Consider the following 13,845-nt stretch of genomic DNA (forward strand, 5'->3'; position numbering starts at 1 on the left):
TGATACCTCCTTGGTGAGCTGTAGAAGTAGAACTATTAATATTTACATTTTGATGTTTTAAATATTTATACTGAATGTATCTTCTTTGGCTAATTTAAGTAAAATAATGAAAAATAAATATTTATTTAGAGCAAAGTTGTAGCCCAGTCATGGGAAAGAGAAGCTGTCAAGCCTCATGTGCCCCTTCCTTTCCTGAGCAATTAGATGCCACTAGACCAAATATGTGAACTTGGATGAGCAAAGCTAGGCCCATGGTGCACAGGGCATGCTGCCTGACTCCTGGTCAGTCTGAAGAGTGACTCATGAAGAAGGAAAATATTTAGACAAAATGACTGATGCCCAACAGAGGCCTTTACATCTAGCACGAAAAATCCCCCAAATCAAAACTTTACTGAGAGACACACCAAGTTTCTGTACTATAGGATTAAATCTCATAAAGTTGCCAGTTCTCCTCAATTCCATGAATACACTCAACTTTATCTAAACATATTTTGGGGCAGCTTTATCAAATTATTCTAAAATGAGTCTGGAAGAAATATCAGTGAGAATGTCTTAAAAGCTACACACAAACACAGAAAAATCAGCAAGAAGAAAGTATTAACACTATCAGGTATTAAGCAAATAACATTTAAACCTGTGTGATATTAATTAAAGAACACTGACAGAACACAAGAATCAAGTAGGTATACCAGAAGCAGAAACCCACTATGTGGGAGTATGTGTGTGTGTGTGTGTGTACCTCTAGAATTAGATAATATATGATACGATGTGATAGAATCACAAATTAAGTGGGAAATGGATGGATTATTCAAAAACTGCTGCAGAAAAATGTTATTTTTAGGAGGGAAATCAATTTAATGTTTACCTCACACCATATACCAAAACAATGTTGAGTGGGCTAGTGATAAAAAAAAAATCATTAAAGAATTAGATCCAAATTGTTTTAAAGGAAGAATAATTTAGGTAAAGTTTAATCTGTTTTATAAATGAGAAAGTATTGTCTAAGCAAAAAAAAAAAAAAAAAAAAGGAAGAAATATGACATTCAACTTAACTACCCATACATTTTCATCATTCATATGCTAAAAAAAATAAGAAAGAGAAACAATAGAGATAACATAAATGAAAACAGGACAGTATCATAAAGGACACTAAAATCGATGAAAAGAAAACCAAGGGTCCTGATATGCAAAAAGGCTAAAAATATGAAGTAATATTAAAAATAAAGCACAAATGAAAATAAGCACTTCAAACACGTTCAGCCTCACTTAATCAAACAACAATGGAAGAATGCAGTACTTTAAAGCCTAAACTTCACAGTAAAATCCATCTTGGCCCCAGACTCAGTTCTACCACTTACCAGTTGTATGACTTTGGGGAAGACAATTAACCTCTCAAAAAAATCACCTTTCAAATGGGATGGCAATCTTGTCCTCCTCTTAAGGTTGTTGCAAAGATTAAAGGAGACAGTACAGATAAAGGTCTTGGGTGATGGATGGCCTGCGAGGTGCTAAGTGTTACTGCTGCTGATGTTGCTAGAATCTTCTTCCTCATTCCAATTAACAAGCTTTAAAAATAATAACATCCCTCAGTGCTGGTGAGGGTGGAGACTGGACTTATGTACTTCCAGGGGCAATGAAAATGGGTACAGTTTTTCTGGAAAGCAGTCTGGCAATATGTATAAGGAGTTTTATAAGGTCCATTATCCTACCGCAAGGAATCATTCCTCAGAAAACAGCGAAAATGATAGACAAGGAATATCAGAAAATGAGGTCACACAGAAAAGATTCATCACAGCATGTTAAAGGGGAAAAATGCTAATAATGTAAGAGACTAAGTTGCAAGGATGGTTAAACAAATAATAATGATTCGTATGCCTAACTATCAGGTAGTAATTTTTTAAAAATGGTTAGAGAAGTGTTTACAGGCGTGGGAAAACTGATTTTCTTTTTCATTTATTGCTGTAAACCAGTATAGAGCTTAGCATAGCACCTGGCACACAGTAGGTGCTCAAATTCTAAACTGAATTGAACAACAGAATTCTAAGTGGAAAAAAAAAAACCAGAACACTCGTCTTCACACACACATATGCACATACTATAATCTCAACTTGTGTAAATGAATCACATGAAATCCTACAAAGAAATATGATAGAATGCTATGGATATGTCCTTGGGGTTTTTTGTTTTTTTTTTTTTCTGTCTCTTTGGACTTTTCATTACTTGCCAAATTCTTTTCAATAAAGATTTATTACATTTATAATCTGAAAAAAAAAAAAAGAAGAGAGAGTAGGAAAAAAAAAAAGAAAGAAAGGAAGAAAGAAAGAAATCAGCCAGAAACCAACTGGCTCAATTATTTCCCATTACACTATTCTGAATATGTTCCATTCTTCACTCCCACCCAAAATATAAAATGGGAAATGGGAGCATGAACAGCATGAATAAATTGGGAGGCAGCCTTTTAAAACATAGCCCAGGAAAGAAAATATTATAGGAAATTTCAAAAACAAAAGTCAAAAATTATGTGCCTCATATTAATAAAATTATACAGGGGCTTTGTTCCCTATATAATTTATGCCTATGAAAAACATGGTGTGGCATAAACCGTTTAGATACAAATTACCTGTTTTCTCTATCATGGAATTATATTTTCTCTTAGACACATAATGTAACAAAGATTTATACATAATGGTTACTGTCAAGTTTTTGAAATCTGAAAAAATTCTATTCCTTTACAATTTCAACTCCACACAAAATCTAAAAGGTATATTTTGGGAGATTCATGACATTCTCGAAGGGAAGGACCAAACAATTTCTCAGATTGCCAAATTCTCAAACACGCCCACCAGGGATAATTAGCTCCAGAAAGCGAAGAGCCATGTCACCTAGAGCATAAAATTACCTGGACGTATGACCGCCGGGCCGCTGGCTCGGCTCCCTCCCTGAAAGGCCAGTTTCCAGGACTGTGTGATTGAAATTTACACTTCAGCAAAATTACAGATTACTACATGGAAGTAATTTAAGTAATTTAAGACAGATGGTAAAATCTGGACTCATGCAAACTAAATTCTTTAATGCCAAGGGTCTGCTGTATCCACAGTGTCTGCCTCTTTAGAAGTAAAATGTTATAGCAGAGAACTGTGGTGATAAGATGTGCAGTCAACCTTTGTTTTCATCTAAGAATCCTAATGCAGTCATTCGTTTTCAAGCATGTACGAACTACTTACCATGTTCAAGGAACATTACTGCACACTTTTGGTGATTTAAAAAAAATACAATACAGAACCTAAACTGAAATCTGTTCCTTATATAGTCTTCCATATCTTCCAGAAATACATTCAAGTGTTTAATTTACCTAATATCAAGACGTCTAATTTTTTAAGTGAAATATGTAGTGTTTATACTTTAGGAATTATTTTTAAATTCCCCTTCATATGATACCTATTTCTGTAAATAACTTCTTCACAAGTCTATTTCCTTTGATATAATTTCTAGGATTTGCTTCCCAAAACTCCAGGGAAGGGAAAAGTGAGTGGGACTGTGAGTAAAACAAGAATGGCTATGATTTGACAATTACTGAAGCTGGCTAATGGAAAGAAGAGAGTTCACTGTATTATTTTTTTGTTGTGCTTACAAGTGCATGTAGTAAAAAGCTTTTTTTTAAAGAAGTATATTTCTTAATTATGCCAATTTATGTTGATTAATTTTTCCATGGTTTCCATTCCCACAACAATGAACACTTTTGAAATGCCTACCATATTGGTCTTGAGGAGGTTCCAGTCAGGTGACTGTACAATGCATAGGTCACCTTCTGGTGCACGGATGATGGAATGAATTTTAATTCTGCTGTGACCCATAATTTAATCATTCAGCCAAAGAACGGGATGTTGACATCCAGATTAACCAAGAAGAAATGGTTTAGATAAATTTCAGCTGTCACAATAAAGTAAATTATAGTGCTACATGGCTAATCCAATTTGATCACTGTGGTGGCCAGACCATCACTATTACAGAGGACATTAGGGAACTGCTGAAGTGTCAGTGAAACAATTTGCACTTTTTTTTTCATATTGTCTCAAGGGCAGGAAGATAGAGAAAAATTAACAATTATAGCCTTCAATTCCTAGTAAAAAGAATCTGCTTAGCCTGTGTAATGAGAGGATAAGGATTAAAATGCAGATGGTTAATACAGTGTCTGTTTTAAAATGTCCACATGGGGGTTTTTTTTGTCTCGTGTTCACTTAATTTTCCCTTCCCCTTTCTCTTACCTAGTCATAAGCAGAATTCTGGCATGTTTAATTCAATTAATTCCTAACAATTCCTTACATAAGCGGACCCCACATAAAAGTAGAGTATGTTAAATATTACAATCAAATCTTTAAAGCATTACAAACAATAGATCTTCTAAATATACTGACTGCTAAGATTTAGCTGCCTGTTGATTTTAATTTCATTAACTCGTTCGTGATATACATAAATTCCGTTTAAAAAGAAGCTTTGATACTGAGTATACTGCAATCAAAAAGACCCAAGGCGACTGAGCATTGCACACTGCCACCTAGTGTTCAATGTCTCTTTCACTCCACTCCAAATGCACAATGGATGTGGAAAGGCCCTATTTTAAAGCAAATTTATCCAAAAAGACAGCTCTGAAACATATTTACTCATAATTGCTTCAAGAGAATAAGGCTAGTAGGAAGAAATGAAATTACACATAACGTAAAATCATCCCTGGCTCATAAATTTAGGTAAAAAAGATCTGATTAGTAAGTATAAAAACTTAATGGGTTTTGTTAATGAAGACATGAAATTCTTTTAAAGGGTGATTTTTTTAATACTGTGCATCAAGTAGGCAACATATTCTATTATGAACGTGATATATGCCCATGCTCTAAGTGGAATATGTGGTTATCTAGCAAGTTTGGCATAAGAAGATGTTCAAAAGGGCTTCATAGGATGTTAAATAATCACTACTGAAACTTTCAAACTTTCTTAAGGACATAGTTATAATGTACGCTCATCTACACATTATAATTTCAACCTAAGATGTCACTGGTTTTTAGTTCTGCTTTATTTTTCCCAGTGGTGAATGATTTTTGTGATTTGATTGTGCTAATTGCTGGAGCTCATCTCAGATCTTCTGGCTAGAAAGGCAAAGCCCCAAGGAAATGAAATGAGAAACATTTGACAGGCTGGATTAAAGACAGAATTGCTATAGAGAACTGTGCCAGGGTTAAGAAAGTACATCTTATTTACTTCACTGGGTAGTCCCCAGTTTGGTCCTCTTAATGTACTGTAACTATCTGTTTTAAGAACTAAGGTGAAAGGCGAAAGAGTCATATTTCTGTCAGTTAAGTTTATTACAGTGAAGAATGCTCAGAGGACTCCCTTTAAATCACTGTTGCTTAACTTTTTAAAAATCACGCTCCGTTTGGAGAAACATAAAAATCTCCGTTTCTCCTTTTAAAGTACTGACAATGTACAAACAAATGATACATTAAAAATAAACCATATATGGAAATTTTAAAGAATTATATTTTATACTGATCTTAAAAGACATTTTTCATTGTTGTTGTTATGCTAGTAATTCAAAATCAGAGTCTCAAGGCTGCCTCTACATCTCACAAACTTCCCCAACCCTGGAAATGTGGGAAATGGAGAACGGAGCTCAGTAATTTCAGTATTAGGCCTATTGCATTGCTTCCTCTTAACAACCAGTAGGGCTGGTAAAAATAGAAACATAGATGATAGACAAGTGGAGGGGAAGGAAGGAAGGAAGGAAGGAAGGAAGGAAGGAAGGAAGGAAGGAAGGAAGGAAGGAAGGGGGGAAGGGGGGAAGGGGGGAAGGAGGAGGGAGGGAGAAAGGAATTTCTCCTTTAAGGGAAGTGTTGCCTCCATCCCCTTGAAATCATTAATTTAGATAATTCCCAAAGGAATCTCTGATCAAAGCCACATGATCTAGAAAACTTCTCACTATTTCCTTTAATCAGCTTAACCAAAAGAACGCCGCCAAGTCGATTTCACGTAGCTCTGCAAAGGGCTATTTTGAGGCCTCTACCGCACAATTAGGACACCTAGCTGGTACTGCTGCCAATGCAGAAGACAAGACTTACTCAAAATATTGCAATGTAAGAGAGTCAGTTTGGAAACCATGATTTAAGAACACATATTATACTGCAATCCAACTCTTCACTCTATGCTGGGGCTACATCCATCAGTGTTCACTAAGAGTACAAAGACAATTGGAAAAAAAAAAAAAGTCAAGTTGCTCCTTGATATTCCATTGGCCTTATGGCATACCAACTATAACAAGACACTTCCAGGAAACAAGACAGTGGTTACAACTACGCCTTACACAAGAAAAATCCCACAGCAGTGGCAGATACACAAACAATATAGTTATGATAATAAAACTTCATAAGCATTTTTAAAAGCTCCTATTGATCTACAAGGGAGTGATATCTAAAGTAAATGAGCAAATCTTGATTCAGAAGACAATTATGCCTGAGACTCGGAAGATTCCTTACATTTTTCCCTCATATCTTCATGTGGGTCTAGGTACATACGGCATTTAAAGTTGTGAAAAACAAAAGCTGTGTGCATCTTGCACACAAAAATGCAATTACAGCAGCATCATTTGGATTTATCTAAAAATAAATGTTTAAACTGAGATTACTTGTCTAATAACCTCATTTCTTAGCCTGAATATGAAAGCATGTATATTTATGAGTATGTTCTAAGGAGCTCTATAATCATGGATTTCTAACTCAATACAACAAAGTAGCAACAAAATGGCTATGAAGCTGATTCCCTAAGACTTTAGAAAGACAGATAGCAAGTGTTGAAAAATTAAGGTACAGAATACAGAAGAGACAGATACAACTTTCAAGTGAATATTAATATTTAACCTGAGATTATTTAAAACAGATCATTTCTGTCTATTAGAATCCCCATGGTTGTGAAAGATAAGAATTTATTCCACACCGATTACAAAAATTATGATATTTGTATATCTAATATTAGTACCAGCTAGGAATTGCACATTCTGAAATAAGAAAATGTAACAGACATTCAGGAAGCATTTTACTCACTAATTATGATTTCATAATTTTTAAACTTTGTATTCTCAGATGTCAGGTAAACCTGACAGCTGACATCCACTCCATTGCTAAGAAATATGAGATCAGTTTGCACCTGTTTCTTTGTCTTTAGGAGAATTGCCCCTAGGGTTTTGCCTCAAAGCAGTGAAAGTTACCTCTGTTACCCATGTGAGGATTTATATTACTTTTATTAGCAGAAACTCCCTGGTCTCAGAAAGGAAATGAATTACTTTCAATTTTCACAATTTAGAACAAATATCTGTCTTTTCTCTCAGCTCAGTGATTTTCTGGTGCACACAGCTCACATATAATATCATTATGTTAAATTCAAATTTAACTAATGAGTCTATGCTATGAGTATTTTGACAAAAAACTTATGAGAAATGAAGTCATTCAGTCAATTTGCAACCCCAAAGTGAAGCTCAAACCTAACATTTAAAAAGTATTTTCTGCCTATAACTTTGACCATGTGCTTCTTTAAACAGCTAGAGGAACAATTCTAAACTTGGTCTGCCTGGTTTTTCCCATACTTTATCAAAGGATCAAAAGCAAAACACAGTTAAAAAGATATACAACCTAACTGGTCATTAATTTATCACAAATAAATACTGATCTGCCTAATCAAAGAGAATAGTCTCTTAAAATAAGAACAGTATTTCAATCAGCACATATGTTTGCTAACAACACGGGAGATCTTGACTCTTCGTATATACATATCATAACCTTTCAAGGACAATGTACCAAATCACATTTTAAAGAAATACGTTGAAAAGCATTGCACTGCAGTAGTTACTTACATTACTACAAATCCAAGAGGTTCAATCTTCAGCGCCCAAGTACGTATGTATTACAAAGCCACCGATTATCTCCTTTGATTTCATACCAGTGCTTTACTGGGATATATCGCAAAGGAACACAAGATAATGCATTTCTCGGTCTATTAAGGGAGACGGTGCCCACTTACCCAGTCCTCTTTTTACTCAACTTCTTGCACTAGCCAGCTGCCCTGCTGGTGATTCCTTCCACCTTGTATGCTGTCTTAGCATTGTCCAATAACCACTACTGCTGGTCCAGGACCCACTAAGAAAATTCCTGTTGCAAGCAAGGACTTTGAAGTGCAGTCGTACACCTATATACAGGCTACCTAGTGCCCATCCTGAGGGGAAGACAAATCTACACTCTGTCTTCCAGGCTTTCACTTATTTTATAGAGCCACACCTTCACAAACAAGTTCTGTCATACCGAGAGGAAGGAGATATGCAAAATGTAATGTAATGACCTTAAATAACACATCTCAGAAAGAGGGAGGAAACCTAGTTCCGGAGAGGGGCGGGGGGGAAGTGGAGAAGACAGGCAAAGTGAATCCGCATCATTAAAACAAGAGTAATAGAAAACCCTCCCGGGTTTTTCCAGTAAGTTTTATGCAGCGGCGGCAGCAGCAACAACAATCTAATCAATATGCTCATCCTCACCCTTATACCTCTTGTCCCCAGACAGAACTGCCGGTGCCTCTCCACTGTGCGGGGGCAGAAACCACTACCCAAAAGGCAGGAGATTTCAGAGGCAAAAACAGGTATGTGGAGCTCCAGCATCCTGATCTCAGTCCCAGCTACAAGCCTGAAAGTCCATTCAGGAACCAGCCCCTGGCTCCTAACACCCCCGGCCTGGGCCCTCCTGACCAGAGGTGCCAGAGAGCTGCGGACCTTGCAGCGCAGTTTTCAGACTCCAAACAACCCCCACCACCACTGCGCCCTCAAGCCACAGCCCCCGCTTTCTAACGCCTCTAGAGAGACCTCTCCGGGGTAGGACAAGAGATGCTAGGTGGCCAAGAGGAGACGTACCGGGCTTCTTTTCCAGAATGAGTTGCTGGGAGTGGGATTGGGGGTGCTCATGGAGAGGAGCTCTTCAGAAAAAAATCTAAAAACGAGGCAACTGAGACCCCAGTATCAGTCACCCTTACTCCCACTCCCACCCCCACCCCCCGCGTTGAAGACTTCTGAGGCGGGTATCGGCGGCAGCTTTGCGGCCGGGATGGGGATGAGAGCGAGCCCCCCGGGGCCACCGCAGCCACTCCAAAGGGACCGCGCAGGTGGGCGCCGCCTTGGAAGGTCAGTGAGGCCAGAGTTCAGTTACCCGGGGCCCAGACAGTGTGAGGAGGTGAGGGTGAACGTGGACCCGAGCGCGGGCCTGACCGAGGGGCGCGCGGCCAGAGGGTCCCCGGGTGTCAGGGGTACCCCGGCCACCGAGGAGAGGCAGCACACCACACCCCTTAGGCGCGAGGGGCTATCGGGGCTACAAGACTGAGAAACTTGATGCCAAAACAGACAAGCACCCCCCGCCAAGATGTGCCCGCGCGCTCTCAGACCCGCTCCAACGCCTCCCGCCTCCCGCCTCCCCCACCGCCCCCCACCCCACCCTACAACCCCCCCCCCCCAGAGCCCTCGGAGCCTTGGCGGGTAATTACCTCTCCCGGAGGCAGAGTGGGGGGCGGCAGCGGCAGCAGCAGACACTTTTAGCCTGACTTTCCGGCGTTCGCGGGTGAGCGTGTGCACGCGGGGCGGGAGCTGTAACCTGCTATTTATAGAGCGGAGCCTTAGCACCCGGGGCTGGGAACCCGGAGGAAGCGAGCCGGCGGCGCGGCGGCGGCACAGGGCGCGGGGCGCAGGGCGCGGGCGGCGGCTCCCCGAGGCTCCCGCGCCGCCCTCCGGCTCCCGGCTCCCGGCTCCCGCCGCGCTCCCCGCTCGCTCCCCGCCCCGCCGCGCGCGCCCCAGAGAAGTTGTCAGCGGCGCGCCGCCTCTCCGGCTGCTCACACGCCCCCTGGCACGGTCGGTACTTTCTCCCCACCCCCTCCCCTCCACCCCGCCCCTCCCTGCTCCTCTTCCTCCTCCTCTGCTCGTTCCCAGCAGTCTCCTCCCAATGTCACCGGCGGCCGAATAGAGGCAGCGACGGCAGCGACAGTCGCGCAACTGGCGCAGCTCGCTTCCCGTGTCTAAGGGAGTGGAGTTGGTGCCCCTGTCGCCCAACCTGAAGTGACCCCCAACACGCTTGCTCTGTGTGCGGCCGCCCCGTACCCCGACCCTCTAACGGGCCCCTCTGCCTGCGGAGACGGTCCCCAGGCTAGGCTGCTGGGAGCACCAATGCGGAGCGCTGATGAGAGGTGACCCGGGACCGTCACGCTGCGGCCGGGGCCCGGGAAACCACAGGGTTTGAACCCGCGGGAGAAGGCGCCCCAGGCCCGGGCCACTGGCAGCGCCGGCTCGGACCCGGGGGTCGGAGGCCGGTAATGGGAGGCCATGGCCCCGGGTTCCCCGGACTTCTGCCTGCGACCACCCTGGGACCCGTCTCTCTTGCCACTCCTCCGCCTCCCTCGGCTCGTGTTGAGGTCTGGTGGGGGAGACCCGGACCCTGGCGAGGCTTCCAGCTCAGCGCAGCCTCGGCCACCTACCGCCAACCCCCACGTCGTGGCTCGGTGACTGAGGCCGAGCTGCTCCCAACAACCGTGTGATACGCCTGTGGCAGCCTGGGTGCGCGGGGACAAATCTACACTATGCGTGTTTGGGGTGTCAGGAAAACAGGGCATGTAATCGAGCAGTCTGAATAGAGGCTAAAACTCCCCCACTTCCTCGCCAACAAGCCCACGGGCGAAGGCACGCTGCCTGACTATTCCGGGCGGTGGGGTGTGGGGCGAAGGACTGCCCATCTGCGCCTTACAGGTGCCACCTGGCGGTTCTCGTGGAGAGGTTTCGACTGAGCTGCTCACAGGTAATGGTGCTGCTGGGAAAGCCGAGCTCCAGTCCAGACACGCATCCTCCTCCCTAAGGACACTTTAAATTCACATTTTAAATAAAATGAAGATGATGGTACATGCGGGTTCCCTTTGTCACGCAGAGAGACTGGAATCCTAAAGTTAAGATGGTGAAATCGACTTGGGCTAAGTCATTTCTTACAGTTACACAAAGTGGGAAGCTGGAGCTGCCCCTAGCTGTCACCCCTGCTGTCACTTCCTGCATCTAGGCATCCATTCACTCCGCAAGCATTCAGCTGCCACTGGGTTATAAGCTTTATCGATGAGAGCAAAGACACTGGTGTTTGGTTTGGGGATTGTTTTTTTTTTTTTTTCTTCCCATCACTCGTAGAGCTTGGAACAATGCCTAACATGCTGTCGCTTCAATAAATGTTTACAGAATGAATTAATAAACACTCTGGGCCAGAAACTGTGCTTGGCCCACTGTCTCCCTGCAGCCCTCACCTTTCCTTCTCTTCAAGCTCTTTCTGCTACACTCAGCCACAGTCTGCCGTGAGCTGGATGGAGTGAAGGAGGAAGAGGGCCAAAAGAGACAGGCAGTCCAGGTGGTCCTGCGAGGATGTGGATCACACTTGAGGAGCCCATTACACAATTGAATTTCTCCTCCATGGCTAGTGCTGAACACACCCATTTTGGAAAAAAGAAAAAGAAAAACAACCACCTGTGTTGTACTTGGGGCTTAAAGCAATGGGTAAGTTCTGTTTGTAGAGATCTGTCTGCAAGATGAGATGACTTTCTCATTGGGCAAGAGTTTCAGCCTTTTCTTAAGATACAGAAAGACTGGAAGAATAGTAGGACATCCAGGTGCCAAAGCTTTGCCACTAAGTTGAAAAGATGTTTACCATACCCGTCCTTTAACTTTAAGTGGAGTCTTGGTGCACGTGTGCAATTGTGCATGTGAGTATGAAGGTTGCCACACTTCCAGAAGTACTAAAACATTCTGTCTAAAAGATAGAGTTGAAAAATAGATGTAGCAACTGTCTTTGTGGAAATGAACACTTAATGTGAGATACCCAGAAAACCCTCTTGTAATTAAAACACAAATATATGCTGGCCAAGACCTTGCAGACCTTTTACAGGGCTGCTGTGGGAAATGGGACATATCTGTGCACATCATCTAGGAAGTTTAAATTCTGGGGAAAGAGAGAGAGTGAATCAGATGCATATACCACATGACATTTTAAAAATCCATCAGTCAGACTGATATTTACCTTTTTTAGTTATTTGGCAGTGTCTTCCTTGAATAAGCCTGGCTTCCATGACTTATTAAACTTATTCAGCATCCACTTTTACAAACCTCGAACTTTTAGCCACTTGTGCCCCCCAAACATAACTCTATTTGCCAGTGAAGGACAAAATATTTTTCATTTCCTTTTGAAATATCTTTGTAGGGCCAGAGGTCAAAGGTGATTCCAGTAGTTACCTTGCTGTCTAAAGCAATAAAATCAAGCCAGAATCTGCAGGGCTGGCATCACATTCTCCTTTTTAGTGAAGTGGCTCATACTTTTTCATTGTATGGATTCATTGTTCCTGGAGATTTTTATTTCAGGTAAGACTGGTATGGCACAAGAAGGACTCTCCACTTTTGTGAGCCTTTACTATTAAAAATCTCTTCCAAAATATAGCACCAAGTATGACATAAGGGTTTTTTGTTTGACGGTTGTTCATTTATATTCATGATAACTTTATAGATCAAGTCAGTTTTCATCCCAATTTTTAAAAATTTAACATTGGAAGAGTGACATTTTGACACACTTACATTAAGATCATCTCTTATGTGTGCATATATATGTGTGTGTGTGTAATTAAATTTGTTAGTGATGTTACTAGAAATAGAAATTTGACCCAACTTAAGTAAAAGGGGGGAACTTGTGTAAGATACCCAGCTATCCATGGAACCTAAGACAGGAATGCAACCAGGCATCAGCAACAGCTTGGAAACAGGGATATGTGTTAAGGACTTTATCTCTCCCTTTTCTCCCACAACCCTGCCTGCTCTGTTCTCTCTCTCTCTCTCTATCCCTCCCTCCCTCTTCCATATCTCTCCCCCCATACATTGACTTTCTCTGCTTCTCTGGTGTGCACTCAGTTGCATGGTCACCAACAGCTCTTGAATTTTATAACTCTTCAGCTAGTTTCAAATTCTCAAGGAAGTGCCATGATTGGCTGCCAAGCTCCAGTCCAGACAACCATGGCTAGGGGCTCACGGTCCAGTTGCATTCCCATAGCAGTGACTACAGCAATCAGGTGGATAATAATGGTGAACTGAGGCAAGAAGGGAAAGGAAAAAAATCCCAGAACATGGGGAAGAGTATAGGTCCTTCCTGACCACTCTTACCTCCAAATCCTTGTTGTTCCATGAATAATGGCACAAAAGGCAGAAAGAGGCGGGGAGGAGAAACTTTAGCTGCCACGACATCTGTGTGTGTGGGTGCATATGCATGTTTAAATACTGAGTGAGGTGGAATGCCTCCTGCTGACGGTGATGCTTGAAGATGCTGGTCCCCGTAAAAGTAACAGGATGATTTTATGATCTCTCAATGTGGGACTAGATGTGCGTGAGGACAGAATCAAGTATTTCACAGATAGTTTGCTTTAGCTTTTTTTTTCATGACAAATTAAATAAGAGATCTTTTTAAATGAAGAAAATGAGTGTGATACCATTTACATTTATTGAAGATAAACATTCTGCTCTCTCATTGACATAATAGTTATTTCTAAAATGTATATAAATCATATATTTGAAATTGAACCATAGTTCAAATATAATCAGATGGTGAATCTTAACATTTTTTTTTCTGGTCAGAAACCCCTTGGAGAATTTCAAGAGAACTGTGGACTTTCCCCAGAAAAGATATGAGCAGACACACACATGTTGATAGTGGGATGATATATGACATATTTATTGGAGATCTGGAACTTCTAACATTGTGTGTCTTTTGA

At 41.8% G+C, this 13,845-nt stretch overlaps 1 protein-coding gene across 1 annotated transcript in view; it reads right to left on the reverse strand.

Annotated features, from left to right (window-relative positions):
* Positions 1-9,824, reverse strand: part of INPP4B (inositol polyphosphate-4-phosphatase type II B) — a 643,844-nt gene extending 634,020 nt beyond the window's left edge. Inside the window, exon 1 of the mRNA XM_032464080.1 lies at positions 9,562-9,824. The gene's annotated coding sequence lies outside the window, so the exon portion shown is untranslated. The remainder of the gene's footprint in view (positions 1-9,561) is intronic.
* Between the last annotated feature and the right edge of the window lie 4,021 nt (positions 9,825-13,845).

The sequence above is a fragment of the Camelus ferus genome, chromosome 2 (genome assembly GCF_009834535.1).
Source record: "Camelus ferus isolate YT-003-E chromosome 2, BCGSAC_Cfer_1.0, whole genome shotgun sequence".
NCBI classification, from domain to species: domain Eukaryota; kingdom Metazoa; phylum Chordata; class Mammalia; order Artiodactyla; family Camelidae; genus Camelus; species Camelus ferus.